The sequence below is a fragment of the Aphelocoma coerulescens genome, chromosome 8, assembly GCF_041296385.1.
Source record: "Aphelocoma coerulescens isolate FSJ_1873_10779 chromosome 8, UR_Acoe_1.0, whole genome shotgun sequence".
In the NCBI taxonomy this organism is placed as follows: Eukaryota; Metazoa; Chordata; class Aves; order Passeriformes; family Corvidae; genus Aphelocoma; species Aphelocoma coerulescens.
Window position 1 is genome coordinate 30251846 of NC_091022.1, and position 15458 is coordinate 30267303.

At 39.9% G+C, this 15458-nt stretch overlaps 1 long non-coding RNA gene across 1 annotated transcript in view; it reads left to right on the top strand.

The window, feature by feature from the left end:
* Positions 1 to 13864, top strand: part of LOC138114296 (uncharacterized) — a 35827-nt gene extending 21963 nt beyond the window's left edge. Inside the window, exons 2-3 of the long non-coding RNA XR_011152582.1 lie at positions 11847 to 11971; positions 12321 to 13864. This is a non-coding gene — a long non-coding RNA (uncharacterized lncRNA). The remainder of the gene's footprint in view (positions 1 to 11846; positions 11972 to 12320) is intronic.
* The last annotated feature ends 1594 nt before the right edge of the window (positions 13865 to 15458 follow it).

Sequence of the window (15458 nt, forward strand, 5' to 3'; positions counted from 1 at the left end):
TTATATTGTCCCAGCTAAGTGGGATGAATCAAGCATTTTCTGACTTGTAGATTGCCACAGAGGTGGGTGTGGGAATGACCAGAGAACTCCACTGGGGCAGAGCAAAGGAGTTACAGAATGAAAGGGGGAGGAAAAAGAAACCAGAAATAGGCTGAGAATGAAAAGAGGCCAGAGTTGTGGAGCAAGAGAGGTCTGAGCAGAAGCTTGGCTATGTGGAGAGAAGGGAATACCTATGGGATAAGCTTGTGTTGCTGCTGAGTGCAGCTAAGACTGCTGAGCAAGGTGATCTAGACTGGGGAAACTGATGACTGCAGGTCTGAGAAATAATGAAGTGCAGAAAGAGTAGGACAAGGGGACAGAGGTGAGAGGATGGGACTTGCAATGTGTCCCATCCCCAGGGAGGATGGAAACATGCGACTGCTGTCAGGGAGATACTGGCAGAGGTATGAGTGGAGAATATGAGTGCAGAGCCACTGGGCTCCTGTGGAGCTGTCAGAATAATGCAATCTGATGAGACACTGAAGGGGACAGGGTTTAGTTTCCTTAATTTTTTTACTTGGTTTAAATGAATATAAAAGTGGTTATAGTGATGTATGTTCACAGACTGTGCAAGGGTTTTGCCATGTTCATACATAATACTTGCCCATTTTCTCTGATTTTACATTGGTCCAGGCAGCTTTCCCAGTAATGTATTCCTGGCTCATATTTGTGGTGTGACATTTTTGATAAGTATTGTCTGGGTTAATCCACTGTGGAATAATGGTTTGGATGATGCACCAGAGCCCTGGTTTCCCAACACAAATAAGCCATATTGAATGTTGTTTCCCTTTAGGAAGGTGATCACCATATTCTGTGGTGAAGCAATTACAAGGAGGAACCTGATTCTGTGTTTATTTTAAAGAAAAAATGAGATATTTTAGGCAAAGTACCATCCATTCCTGGATGGTACTGGAGGGGGTTGGGGGTGTGCATAAAGGTGCTGAGTTCTCTTGCCCCTCTGTCTTTCTGCTTCATCTGGAACATATTCAAGTACTGTGGGTTTGGAAGCCCAACTCAGTATGAGGTTTACATAAAATGCTGAATAAAAAGGGGAGTATGTACCTTCCAAGAACATGCAAACCATATTTGTACCCCTGTATCCCCTTCTTAGCAAACAGGTTTTTAGTCTTGCTACTCTTGATAAGCTGAGCCTGTGTGCAAAGTTTAGGGTCTGTGAAATATGCTCTTACCCACTACATGGAGCTGTTTGTCTGCATTATCTCACGCAAACAAAAACTTTTTTCTTCTGCTTCCTATTGATCCCAGTAGGTGAAGGAAGAAACACCTGATTTATTAGTCATTGGTCCCCTTCCCTGAGGACTCAGAACCTGAAATAAATTGAATGGGGTTAAGAATGTACTTAGACCCAGACACAATTTTTTGTGTGCATTGTCTTTACAATAAGAAAGAAACTCAGAAGCAAATTCAAAGTGTCATTAGTGTCATGCTATAAATAAACAAAATGCTGCACAGATAAGAGAATACCACATTTTCCATCTTGGAAATAGCTTACAAGCCATTAGGTGCAGGATAAGATATAAACCCACAGATTTAGAAAGGAAAAATAAAGTCAGATAAGTGCCGAGGAGCAGAACGAAAAAGCAATCTGTGACTGTGATGTTTGGATTTTCCATCCTGACATGAAACTATTCCCTCTAGAAATATGAGGAGATATCAGTATTACTTGGTAAGATGCTGTGCCTTGTTCTGTCTACCTTTGAAAAGCACTCTTAAGGAGCAGGAAGCTGACCTTGGCTGATCTGATGGAGTTTCTCCCTTGATGGGGAGCCCCAGTGGCAATTCTGGGTCCTCTGTTTCTCTCCAGGACCAGCAGGTGTCAGGAGACTGGGTGGGAAGCACTAGAGCATCCTGTATTTGGTGCATCCCACGGCCTGATGCATATCTATGGAGCCAGGTATTACAAAGAACAGCTCCTTCTGCACCCCAGACATCTCAGGAATCAGGGAGGTGTAACACATTATTTCTTCTTTTTTTTTCTTTCCTATTTTGCAGCACACAGCAGTCAAAGCAACTCACCCTGTCTGGGCTGTCTGCAGCCCAGAAGATAAGAGAGCAAACACCTCCCATAGTGACAGGGACTCGTTCCAACCATTTGTTTTGAGTTGAACGGTAGAGCTTGGAAAACATCTTTTCCATTCATAAAAAGGAAAAAAAAACTACTCTTGATACTTTCTAATGCCATCCTCTGGAGGCTTGAGGGCCATGTGTCTCACACCCTTACTTTGTAGGTCTCGCTTTTATAGACTTTGTTTTTCACTCCCAGAGATTTATTATCCCAGTGCAGAAACAGTCTGGCTATGCCTCGGCAGTGGAAATGTAGCCATCTATTTGCTAAGAACAAGCTTGTGGTTTACCAGAATATTTCTGTTTCCTTCTGAGGTTTCCAGCTAATGAAGGGGAATTTATCCAGTACATTTATTGACATTAAAATAAGAGTTGCAGTCCATAAATAATCCCATTGTTGTTTTAGTTTGGAGTTTAAAACATTTTGTCAGCAGCATTGTCGTCCACTGTGACTCAGCTTGTGTTTGTGCTCCTAGTATTAGAGCTGGTGACACAGACACACATTCCAGCTGTTCCCACCAGGAAGGCTTCAAAGTACGTTTTGAACTAATTCCTGAGCTTTTTAGCACTGAGCACATTTGATCCCAATCATGGAGACAAGTTCACAGCTATTCCTCAAGCAACATCTCTGAAGATAAAAGCTCGGCCCCCAGACTCATTTCTGGGTTCGTGCAAACTCCTGCCAGCACAGAGAAGCAAGAAATCCTGTAAGGGACAGGTGAGGTGCAAGGAGAAAAGCCAACTCCTGTTTTACCCACTCCCAGGATTGCTCCTTGCCCTGAATCCCCTCTAAAGAAGCCTTGATAGACAGAAGTGTCATCTTCTTATTGGTGGATCCCTGCATTAGGAAAAGATGGAGGTGTACCAGGGGACGCTCTGCAATCCCTGCATCCTTCTATTTCTGTGTCCTAGAATGTCAACCAGTTCTTTCATATTTGTCAGCCAGAGTCACGCTTTGCAAAAGAAAGCCCTTTAGTATGAGAAAAAGGTCAGGTCTTCAGAATTAAGGCAACAAAGAATTACATTTGTTATATTGCCTTGTTTTAATGGGAATGTCCAGTGGATACAAGAAAAAATATCAAAGAATCCCTACATAACATCCTCTTTGCTGGCAGTACACTATGTGTTGAATTAGACTTGATTTTCAAATATTTGAAGTAATCAATTTTCATAAATTCTAAACTCATGGCATATTTTCAACTTGATTAGTTGAAATTTTTTCTGCCCTTCTTGGTGTGTTAATTTTTATTATCAGCTAAGATTCCTGCGGATTTTTAAAACCTGCTTTGAAAAATATAAGGAGCCACACTAGAAAAGACAAGTGCTGCGACTTCATTTCCAAAGTTCCTTTGTCTCTATGACCAGTGAACTGGAGGGGAAAAAAAAGGGGGGAGGGTGGTGTTTAGAGTGATGTGTTTTGAATAAACTACATCCAGAGTTTTCTCTTCCGTGATGTCCAGTCCCATAGATTACACAGGAGTGTAAACATGTCTTCATGGTCACAAAAGTGTTATCTTGCTCTTAAATATTCAGTAATCCAGAGTCACTTCAACAGATTATGCCTGACTTGCTTGTAAAATTTGCTTACACAGAGCTCAGCCCTGCCAAAGCACTTCTCTAGGTATTTACCTGCGGTGCTCAGCCTGCTGGCTGCCAGTCAGCTGGTATTAGCAGGAGAACAAGTGTGACACTCAAGAGATGAAGGAAAGAAATAGGCAGGTATTTAAATAGATGTATGAGCCAGAAAACAGGAGTGGTTTTAATATTAGTAGCATTTTAATCTTGTTCTCTAAACAAAAGAGGATTTACTTATTCATGGCTCAAGAATTACAAATTAATGTGTGGAACTGGAGTTAGAACTGAGGGCACTGGAAATTCCTATGATTCAGTGTATTTATTGTTTTAATTGTTCATATTTCCTTTGCTTTGAGGGATTTGGTCTTTGAGAGTAATATGATGGTCACTGCCACATCTGTCTTGGATTCACTATTCCTTAAGAATAGCCCTAAGCAGAGAGTGTTACAGAAGTCTCTCATTAGGAAGGAGTAGTCTCAGTCTTTTATGTAGCTGTAGATGATAAAAGGCACTGATTTAGCACTGCTGCCTGAAAGTCCACCAGCACTGCTGAACTCAGTGGGTCTTGTGCAAGAAACCATTTCCAGAGAGACTTTGAGGACTGGTCTGTCCCTCCTGGTTAACAATAAAATCTTTTTTCCCCACTGTGAGCCACTTGTAGTAAATCCTTACCCAAAAATTGAAGAATAAGTAAAAATCAAAAGGATAAGTTCAGAGATTAGTTTCCTACAGCATGTTAGACTGCAATCTTTGAATCCAAAAGTAGTCCTGTGGCATTACCTACAAAATGGAAAGTGAGACTTACCTGTGCCTGCACAAATAGTCGTGGGCTCAGTAAGCACCCGCACTCAGCATCCTGTGTCTGACAAACTTAACAACAGAAATGTGCAGAGCTTCTAAATTCTCACCTGCTGGCCTCTCTCTCTTCCCACTCCCTGTGGATCTCAAATATTAAAGTTGGCTGGAGCCATTCCCTCAGTTTCCATTTGTGTTCTTTGGGTCCTTCTGAAACCCTCTCTTCCTGACCTACATGGAAGCAAGCTTGCATGGAGAAATCCAGAAGGGTCGTTTCTCACAGCACCAGAGAGCCTGAAATATATTTTACTTACGGCAAAACAGGGCATCCTAAAGATGGGCAACATGTGCAGCTATAGCAGATGTTTCTGTATACACAGAAAATTTGGAATGAGGTTATATTTGTGTTAATATCAGCTTAGCCATAGGTCAAATAACGTCCTGGAACAGAGATAATCAGTGTCCAGTTGCACCTCTGAAGATACAGAGAAAAAATAAAACCCAAAGAAGGAGCTCATCTCATAATTAGGTTTCAGGTGACTCAACAGTTGCATTTTATGTGTGACATCATCCACCCACGGCAATAGTTTTAGACCTGTAAAAACGGATTGAAAGGGACTAAGAAAATGAATGGAACAAGCTATTCTGGATTTTCGTTTAGGATGGTGTTACTTTTGAAAGAATAAATCCTTTAGGGATGGGATAGTGAATCATTATGGCAATATTCAGCAATTGTACCCTCCCTAAGCAAAGACTTAAATATTGACTCACCTCTGGTATGTCAGGGATCTTTTGCCTGATGATAATTTACTTCCTTAATTATCTACAATTGATTTGTGTAAGACTCATATTGAGAATATTATATGACATGAAAACTATCAAACATCGTTAATTTAAAAAAATTTTGTATCAGTCAAACTTAAACCAACTGGATTATATAGAATTCAATAGGAAAACAAAAATTCTGTCTTCCTGAGTAAGATTTTTTCCAATTGGCTGGCACACGGAACGAGTTCATCATATAGATGCCAATTTACAAATATGTCCAATAATAGTAGAGGGAGCAACTGTTCCACAGCTCTGCCAGTGTTCATCAGACACAGTGACAGTAGGCACATCATTAATCTCATGGTATATTAGAAATAAAGTCACCGGAATGGAATGGTGTCAAAGGATAAATGTTTCCCCCTTTGAAAATAAACTTCTCAGTTTCACCTCATTGTGTTGCCTTTTTTTTTTTCCTTTCCCCCTCCCCCTTTCCACCGGTCCTCCTGTAAATCCTTTGGTTTCACCTGGCATTTAGGTAACAGTAGGAGACCAATATCCTGTGTCAGAGCTCATTCTACAGTTATCAGTTTAGCATACCCTTAAATCCCCATGAATGCTGTGCCAAGACCAATCCTTCCGCTGCGAGGTTAAACATATGCATTACATATTGAAACAATGTAAGTAGCATGTAATTAGCGCTGTTTATGCATTCGCACTTTAAATTATACTTCTAAACCTATGATGTTTTTCAAGGCACTTCATGTTAGAGAGACTTAAATGAGCATTCATCTTGTCATTTTTAACTTTATTCATAAATAACCCTCTAAATATATTTGAATGGTTTATTACATTAGAGCCCATGAACTGACATACACATTCTTCCCTTAGAGAATATAGTTCTTAATAAAACATCCTTTAAAATTATAAAACCTGTGAACATGGCAATTAAATTTACAAACAGTGTCATCGACAACTTTGACAAAAGATGTTTGAAGAGGGGGGAGTGTTGGGGGACCTTTTTTCTGTCCTTTTTTTTCTTTTTTTTTCCCCTTCCTTTTTTTTCCCCTTTTTTTAAAGCCTTGTTCCATAAGGATTATAGCTCCCCCGCTGTTTGGAAAAGATAATTTCACTTGTAACACTAATAACTTGAGCAGGGAGAAGGCTGGCTGGGTGAATGGAATGCACTTCACTGCACATCTTGGCTTCGCTAGAAATCGGAAACAGATGGTCCTTGCGGCTGGCTTCCCACTCGGGCCCGCTCAGTGCCAGCCTGTGGTCGTTGGCTGGTTGCTGCTGGCACTGTGTGACTTGAACATAGTAGGACAGTGGCAAAAGAAATCAAATCTTTTTCATTGAGCACCAAACTGTAATGAAATTTGACAGATCTGACATTCTATACCCAACATCTAGTTAGAATATATTAACCTTTTAGTTTTCTTGAGCTCCTCTCCTACTAGTTATGAATCTCCTTATTAAGGGTCTGCAGTGGCTCTGGAGATGGCAGGCAAGCAGTATCTTCTGCATGCCCTTTAAGGCTGGAACTCAAATACATAATTCAAGTAGTAAAGGAAGTGTGGGGCTTTAAACTCCTCCCAAATTCTTCTACAAAAACCCTCTGTGCTAGTAATAGAAAGAGTGGTTAGGCCCTTTTGTTAATATTCCATTCTAGGAAGAAAAAAAGAAAATCATAGTAAGGTGATATTCCACCTCTGTGTACTCAGTGTTTTCTGTGTATGTTTTGTATCCCCACCCCACTGGGGCAATGCTACATTTGATCCTGCTGCATCCAAACTGACTTTGTGATTTCGAAGAATACTTTTATTTATAATTCTATGAATTTGCATTTACTTAGATGGTACAGATTGGTCCAGGGCAGGATTCCTCCTTTCCCTCTAAAAGCTTCTCCCAGTATATCTGCTTGATTCTGGTTTTTTTTTAGACCCTGCTCAGTCCTTCTCGAGGTCATGTTGGCTGTCACACAGGCCTTGAGCCAGCCAAGCGCATGCTCCTGGGGGACAGGGACCTCTCATGGGTGAAGAGCATGTTGAAATGTTGTACCGAGTTATGGTCACAGATTAGGAAATGGTTATATTTAGACTTAAAAATAAATCTGGTTTATGTTCCTTTGCATTTTGGGTTGATAGAGAGGAATTTTTACTTATTTTTTAAAAATGTTTGTATGTGTCATTCCTTCGCCTTCACTCCTTTCATCTGTTCCTCCTGTTTCTTTCAGACATGAAGTCACAGCACTGTCTGTGATGTCAGTGTGTTTCCATATTGACAGACCGTTCTGTCAGAAACAAGATCTTGATGCTTGTTTCAGATGAGGGAAAAGGGGAATACAGATGGTAGGAAGAAAATCAGAGGAGTGAGAGGGGAGCAGGGAGAAACACACACAACAGAGCTACAGGGGGAAATGCAGAGTCCAAACCCAACTTTTCCTCCAGAGGGCAAAGGACTACTTTCCCTGGGTTCAGGAAGATCATCCAAAATGTGTGTGCAACCTTAAGCAACCAGTAGAAGCTTTACTATTGCACTCATTTTGGCTCTGGGAGTCCTTGAAGGTGCAGTAGCAGCGGTCACATGCTGCTTCCCTCCTTGTTTACGCCTTCAGCAACAGCAGATCCTCTTGATTGAAGCCAGGATTATAGGATTTCCAAAAGCTAGAACATACTCGTTGTCAGCAACTTTGCATGAATTCAGAGGCTGCCCAAAAATCAACTGCCTGCTCTCACGTGGCACTTGAACTAATTGTCGCTGTTCGAGATAAGGAAATCCTCCTCGTAACTCATCAAAGTTGAGGCTTCCCAAGGAAAACGCCTCCGAAATTAGGAACAGATCTAAATCACACTGTTGCAACGAGCTGAAAAGGTTCTCAGAAATTGCAACTGGAGTAACAGGGGGAGGCAAAGGGAATAAAGAGAGGGTTAATGAGCTATGGGTACTGTGCAAGTAATAGATAATCTAAAAATGAGGTCTAAGATCTTAAAGATGTGTCTGGCACTGGGAGCTGCCCGCAGCTCTACCGCGTTTCTTTTACCAACGTGAACAGTAGAAGCCAACGTTTGGAGAAACCACCCACTATGCCAACATTTCTAATGCTCTCATGCATTCAGTTTCTGGTAGACTGTAAAATGCCAGCTTGATACAGTTGTCTGAATTAATACACTTTATTCTCCTTTTTTAGCATTCTCTCCTGGTTCCTTACACTTGATAGGAACAATATCCCCATCCAAACTTGTGGCTGAGGGAACATAGAGGGGCCTGCTCACGCTGTGTGAGCTGCAGCAGGTAACTCTGCTCAACAATTAGGAAAACTATTTGTGGGTAGTTGGCTACTTCTCCAGTAGGAAGTCAGAAAGAAATTGGCAAGTGCTTCAACCCATTGCTTGAGGCCTCAGGCTGTCAGAAAACAAATCTCCTGTAGCCCACAAGCATATACACCTAACTTATTTCCAACTTGAAATACCACTCTATACTGCAAGCATTTTTATTTTGCAGCTGTGTCTGCACAAATGTCAATGCCACACGAAGGCTTTTTCTTTCTTTGGAACAGATCTGATTTAGAAGCAAATATCTTTGTTGGTTATTAGTCTTTGGAAGGCATCATTTTGTCCCAGTACTATTCACAGGGAGTGTTGTGCAGAATGCTGATTGACAAGAGTTAAATTCAAAACATGTAGCCATTTTCTGGTGTGTGGTTTTTTTCCTGATTGAAGGAAAACTACTTAGATGTTTGTTTCCAAAACGGCATCTGTCAGCAATCAAAGGGGAAAAATTGCATAAAACAAATGCAATTGTTTGGAGTAGCATTTCCTGGATCATGTTAAATGCTTGATTTGCTCCCTATTATGCTCACCAAATAATTTTATTTTCCACAATAATTGCAATATTTAACATGTTGTATTTAATCTTGTTTTAATGCTATTAACAACAGCCGCTTATGAAAGGAATAATTGCTCTATGGGTAAGAACCCACCATCCCCAGCATCAGAAAGAACAATGGCAAAGTTAACTGCACCTAATTGTTCTGAATTTAAAATGCTGTTAACCAACAACACTCCTCATTTCTTTGCACATAACCACCCCACTGTCAGGAAGGAAATGGTTTCATGCTTCTGTCATTCATAATCTGAAAAGTGTATGTTCTAAAAAAAAATTTAGTTGGTGTGTTTATAATTAATATTGGGAGGTAAAAGCATATGCTGGTATAGGAAGAAGTGGTTAATACAGCAATCCAGAGAAAGTTTGTCAGTAGATCTCTAACTGCATCAGGTGCTAAAACCCATATAGAATACAGATTTATCAGAACTTGCCTGGAATGACATGCAGCACAACTGGGTATGAAATACTAAATAAATAATAAGCAGGGTGAGTAAGATGATGGGGTTGAGAGGTATGAGCAGAGAGAGCAGCATAAAATTGAATCTGACACCAATTCAAGGGCTGATTATTACTAAGCGTTTTGCTTTACATTTTGTGTGATTATTTGGAGGGAGGTTTTTTTCAACAAACAATGAGACACTGAAAGGACAGGTAGTGTTAGCAAACCTGCAGTAACAGAAGGCAATAAATACTTTGGCGAGCCAGAGCAAGGACAGTTCCTGGCACAGTGTCCATCTTTTTTTTTTTCTGGACTTGAAATAAAACTTAACACTTCCCATGCTAGTCAAACAGCAGTGGGATTGTACCTGCTATCTGGAGCTAATAGTGCAAACTGGGATGCTCTAGTAGCATAGATCATTCACTAATGTGTAGTCCACACAGATTGTAAGACTGGGGCAAAAAAAACCCCCCGAACCCTGCATGTTACACTAGCAGTTCGTGCTTACACTAAATCATTTGCTTATCATCTCGCACATCACAGAAATGCAAGGGTATTATTGAAGCTCAGTGAAAGTTAGTTCTGTCCTGTACTGAATGGCAGTTCTGTAATCTGTGCAGCCCGGAATTATGATTTTGCTGTAGCCAAATAGTTAAACAGTTAATAGACAAAATAATCCAAACAAGAATTGTGCACCCACGAGCTCCCCTTTATGATACAAACAGAAACGGATATTGTTTAAGATTGAGTGGATGTTTTTAACGCATTTTCCTCTTGTGTCCAAATCACAAAAAGATTTGCAGAGTGTAGCTGTTTCTGAGTGAGCAAGTTATATCAGCCATAGCTCCATAGCCCTAAGAAATATTCCTGGCGAGAGTCAGTTTGCCAGTTCAGAAGTTCATTTTCCCGAGCACTTGAGGAAAGGCACTCCTGTATAGGCTGGAGTGCCCTGTCAGGGAGCGTGGTGGTCACAGCCGAGCAACCGTCGCTCCGTGTGACACAGCGGGGTGATTTAAATGGAAAGCATTCACTGCCTGCTTAATAGTCAGCTGTCATAAAAGTAATACTTCAGTTGGGTTTACAGTGCACCAGAAGAAGTGGGAAAATGAGATGAGAAAATCTATGCTTATCTCTGACTTTGCTAGGCAGGAAAAGATTTTAATATTAGACAGTAACAAGATTTCATAACTTTTCAAAGCAGTTTGTTTTGGAGCTGTCTTTTCCCAAGTTATCTGTCAATTCCTCACGTAAATTTTTAGCGTGGCAGAGAAGTTTTGCAGGAGGGAGAAACAGACCTCTGTGAGTTTGGTGGTTGTCACCTGATGGGATTAAGAAATGTAACATTAAAAGACATGTTTAAAAAAATATGGTAGCAAAAGGATATTTTACAAATATATAAAAAGGGAATTCTTCAGTTCTTAGGGGGCACTTTGAACCTTCATATGAACAGTCATTCAGTTAAACAATATGATCTGATATCTAAAATCAAGAAGGAATAAAAAGCCAAAACTTGAGCATCTCAAAAAAAAGATGAAAGATCATTTGTTTCCTTCAGAAAGCGTCTGTCACTGGATTGAGCAATTAACTTGGACAGTTTATACTTTTGTTTTGCCTTTCACTGCTTAAATTACTATATGCAAAATTACGAAAGAAAGAAAGATGCGATCTTTCTTTTTTTGCTCAGTTTTTCCCCCCCAGTCACGTACATGGGAAAAGTAGCTGCGATAAACAGATACTGAATCAGACTGAAAGTCTTTTAAAAAAAAAAAAAAAAACACCCAAAACATTGCATGATAGTCTCTAAGCAGTTCCATCTGTCAAGCAGAAATTTTAGGCTAATAGCCTGTGGCGATCTCCCTCCACAGTCCACTACCTGCCTTTGTCCTATTAAATCTCTTTATTCTTCTTAAAAAAGAAAAAGAGGAAAGGAAAGAAAAACCTTGCAGACCAAAATCATCTGAGTGATGAAGCCCTAATTTTGACCGCCTCTCTTTGATGTTGAGCAGTGGGTTCTTATTTAAAAAAAAAAGAGTGAGTGAGAGAGGGGGAGAGAGAGGGAGAGAGAGAGAGAGAGAGAGAGAGAGAGGAGAAGACAGTGCTAGGAGCAGATGACTTTTCATCTCCACTTCACCTTGCCACTGGGTCTGTGAGAGATTGGTTCATTGTCAAGGAGACTTTTTTTTTTTTACCCATGATTCCATATGGTATGGACCGGGCTACATGTTGCCCAACATGCCAGTGCAAATGTTTTCTCAATTAGGTGTCTTATCTCCCGTGAGTTAGCATCAGATGAAGCTTGCTGACAGCATAATGGCAGGGAAAACCTCCGACGGCTCCATCAAATGGCAGCTCTGCTACGACATCTCGGCCAGAACTTGGTGGATGGTGAGTTGGCAGCAGGGCTGCTTTTTTTTTTCTCCCTTTTCTACTTTCCCTCCCTCTTTGACAAAATGTCCCAGACCTCACATTTATCAAATTAACATTTGATTTTTTTCACACTCCTCAGTAGAGCAGCCTCACACTTGTCCCACTTGTGTGCTTTCCCCTGTGTAACAGGAGACCGTTAATGTGCACTACAGTTTCCAGAGGGAAGCTTTTTCAATTCTCCTTAAGGGAAAAAAAAAAAAAAAAAGTATGCAAAGAAGTAGTTTGAAAAAGCCTTGTTGTGCAGAGTAACTTGTCTCAGTCGGCTGCCTAGCGCTCAGTTTGTTTTATTTTATCTGCTGCTTTCCAGCGTCCGTGTGCGCGTGCATTTTTTACCATGTAGTGTTTTGTAAAGAGGGAAGGTGGAAAGTTCAGTCCGTTACAAAGCGAGTCGATCCCTGAAAAAGCCTGGAACGGTGCGGTCGTGGCGTGGTGTAAAATCATCACGTGTGAGAGGAGCGCGGTTTGCGAGGTGCTGCCTTTCATCCGAGACCCCGATCTAACTTTTCCCTCCGCTTGTTTGCGTTAGAACAGGTTCCCGGGCTGTGCTGACCTGGAGCCATGTGTTACAGATCCCACATAGTCTGGCTCTAGCTGCTTTTGGGCACAATTAAAGTTTCAATAAAGTCCCATCGTGCTCCGTAGAACGAGTTAACTAGCATGTCATGGTCAGCCGGGCCAGACAACCTTTGACATCTTGAATCTATAAGAGGTATAGTGAGTTAGGAGGATGCACAATAGCCCATTGTAGCAGAAGATGCAAGTCCTGTTGTGAGGAAGAGAGTCCTCAAATCATTACTGCCCTCGTTAGCGTGTTGTCCGTTAGGGATTAATTCGTTAGAAGTGCATTTTTAGTTTTCTGTAATTATTATTCTTGTGGCAAGCGTGAATTCTTCCAGTGAGAGGAAAAGTTTGCTGCCAGGACAATGAATGTATTATCCGCTCCTAACTGGACCGTGAACCTCAGCTCATTTCACATAGATATCAGTTAAAAAAGGACTGGCGAGTGGAATTACAAAACAAGGCATGATCACTTTCATTGTATGATACGCTGAAACAAGTCGGGGGCTTTCCCTCCCCCTCGCCGCCCCGGACCAATTTTGGTATCATTTGGAAAGTTTAAGACCTCAGAGGACTTGAAAGACTTTTAAAAGTGAGATCCGGAAGGTTTTTATTCTGCAGCTTGGTGGTGGCCATTGTGTATATCATGTGGCTTGTATTTAAAGGTGTTTGGGCTCGGGGTTTTCAGTTTTGTTTTGTCTAAACTCTTAATTTTTTAAGCATCTATTAGAGGTTTGCCAGCGGTTGCCAGTGAAATGTAACATGCAGCGTTTGGTTAATGGGAATAGGGAAGGCTAACCACTTTACTTATAGTACTGATTTTCCAATTAGAGTTTCTGCCAGGAGAAGTTGGAGGGGGAAGGGGTATTTGCATGCACATAAACTGTTGATTATTCATGTGACTTTTTTTTAGATTGTTAAACCCCTGTAAATAAGGCTATTGATTTTTACTTATCGTTTTCAAAGCAAAGTTTTTCAAGTACCTGCTTTAGCCACAAGATTTATATCATGCTGTGATTTTGCCTTATTCTAAGCCATTTGTATATTTTATTACCACTCCTCTTTTATTGTCTATCGGCTGCTTTTATGATGAGGTATGTCTGTGTTTATTATTTAATAAGCATCCTCAAATGTTACTAGGCAGTTATTAGCACTCTAGAGAAAGTGTCCGAGGAAGTTTCATTTCAGTCACATCTATTTCACAGATGTTTTAGTGTTGTGAATATAATATGTAAAAATCCTGGAAACATTTAGTAATGCACTTGCCTAAAAATAAACAGTTTTATAACCACACATGCTGTTGTTTAGATTAAACATTGCAGAAAGTTCTCCTTAAACTTGAACGTCACACCATTTATTTTCTAACAGAAAAAAAATTACTAAAATAGCCTTTTTTTTGTACAAGTTGTGGTAGATAAGAGACGTTATTTTTAGCTGAAATGAATAATTCAAGATCTTTACAATAGACGTGTTAATTGCAAATAATTTTCATACAAAGTTTCAATTATTGATGGAGTATTAAGCAGTTTTTCATACATTATGAATCTAAAGCACACAACAAAAATAGATTTTTTTTTTTATCCCCCCAAACCTCATCCCGTTTGCCACATTCTTTTCATCAAAAGTAAGCTAGAGAGCAGATTTTAATGTTTTAAAGACAAATAAAGCTTTGAAAATTACCTCATGCATCGTCTGGCTGCACAAAATCTCAGCTGCACAGCGCTAAACTTCGGTTTGGTACTGCCAGCATACAAAGAGATGAGTGAATACCCCTTGCACCCATATGGACTCAGCTGCCAGCACTGGGATATGCAATTTTGCTTTTTAATGAATCGTAAACAATTTGTGTGTCAAACGAGGGAGTTTGTTTTCTTTCTGGAGCAGGTTCTAAATCCATTTGAAGCTATAGCTGTGTACTGTACTGGAGTATTATGCCCAAATTTAAAGGTTCTGTGTCACTGGGATGAAAAGACCTGTTATAATGAAAGAAACGGCTTTATAAAAGGCTGGGTGTAGTAATCTCTCTCTCTTTCTTTCTTTCTTTCCCTCTCTCTGTCTCTCAACCTCACACTCTCCCTCTTTCACCCTAGTCTATAGCATGTTTATAGCCAGCTCTGGAGATAATGGAGATTGGTTGATTGCATGATTAGTAAAATGAATGGATTTTAGTATTGGGCAAAGCAGCTTGCAATTTTGAAAGGTGGCTTTAAAATACAGAGTTCTAATTTTGACCTTATTTTCTTTCATAGATAATCTTTATTAATGCTCCTTTAATTCGTTTTTCCTCATCACAGCTAGTTTTTCTCCCCAGCCATCTGATGGAATGGCTAATATATTTTATCTTACTTGCCAAAATAGCAAGAGGTCAAAGTAAAAGAAAAAATGTTATTTCTCTTTCTTGTAGACAGTTGTAAATGTTTCAAACTACTTCAGCAGAATCCACAGGATTTGTACATTTCAGCAGTAATTTCATTTGTCTCCGCTGTTTTAAGGCACTCTTACACCTAATCTACTTTTTTTTATGCTTTAATCAAGTAAATGCAGAAACAGTTATTTTGTCTATATTGTAATGTGACAGTTTAGCATAATATTTCCCCTGAATGCTGTAAATTTGTGTAAGAAGGAGTTATATTTATTTTTAAAATATATATATAATAGCAAATAATTTAACTGATATAGGAGCCTGAAGATATGACATGCATTTGTTGAAAAAATTATCATTATTTTGTTATCATTGGCACTTTCAATTCAAATTTGCTGCTGTCATAGAGACACTAAAGGGTTAGTCATAGAAAAGTTTCAGTACTCTGTCTTGCATTTGTAACAAATATGTGCAGCTGTGCTACTTTTATAAACATTTATTTCAAGCTGATTATTTTTTTTAAAT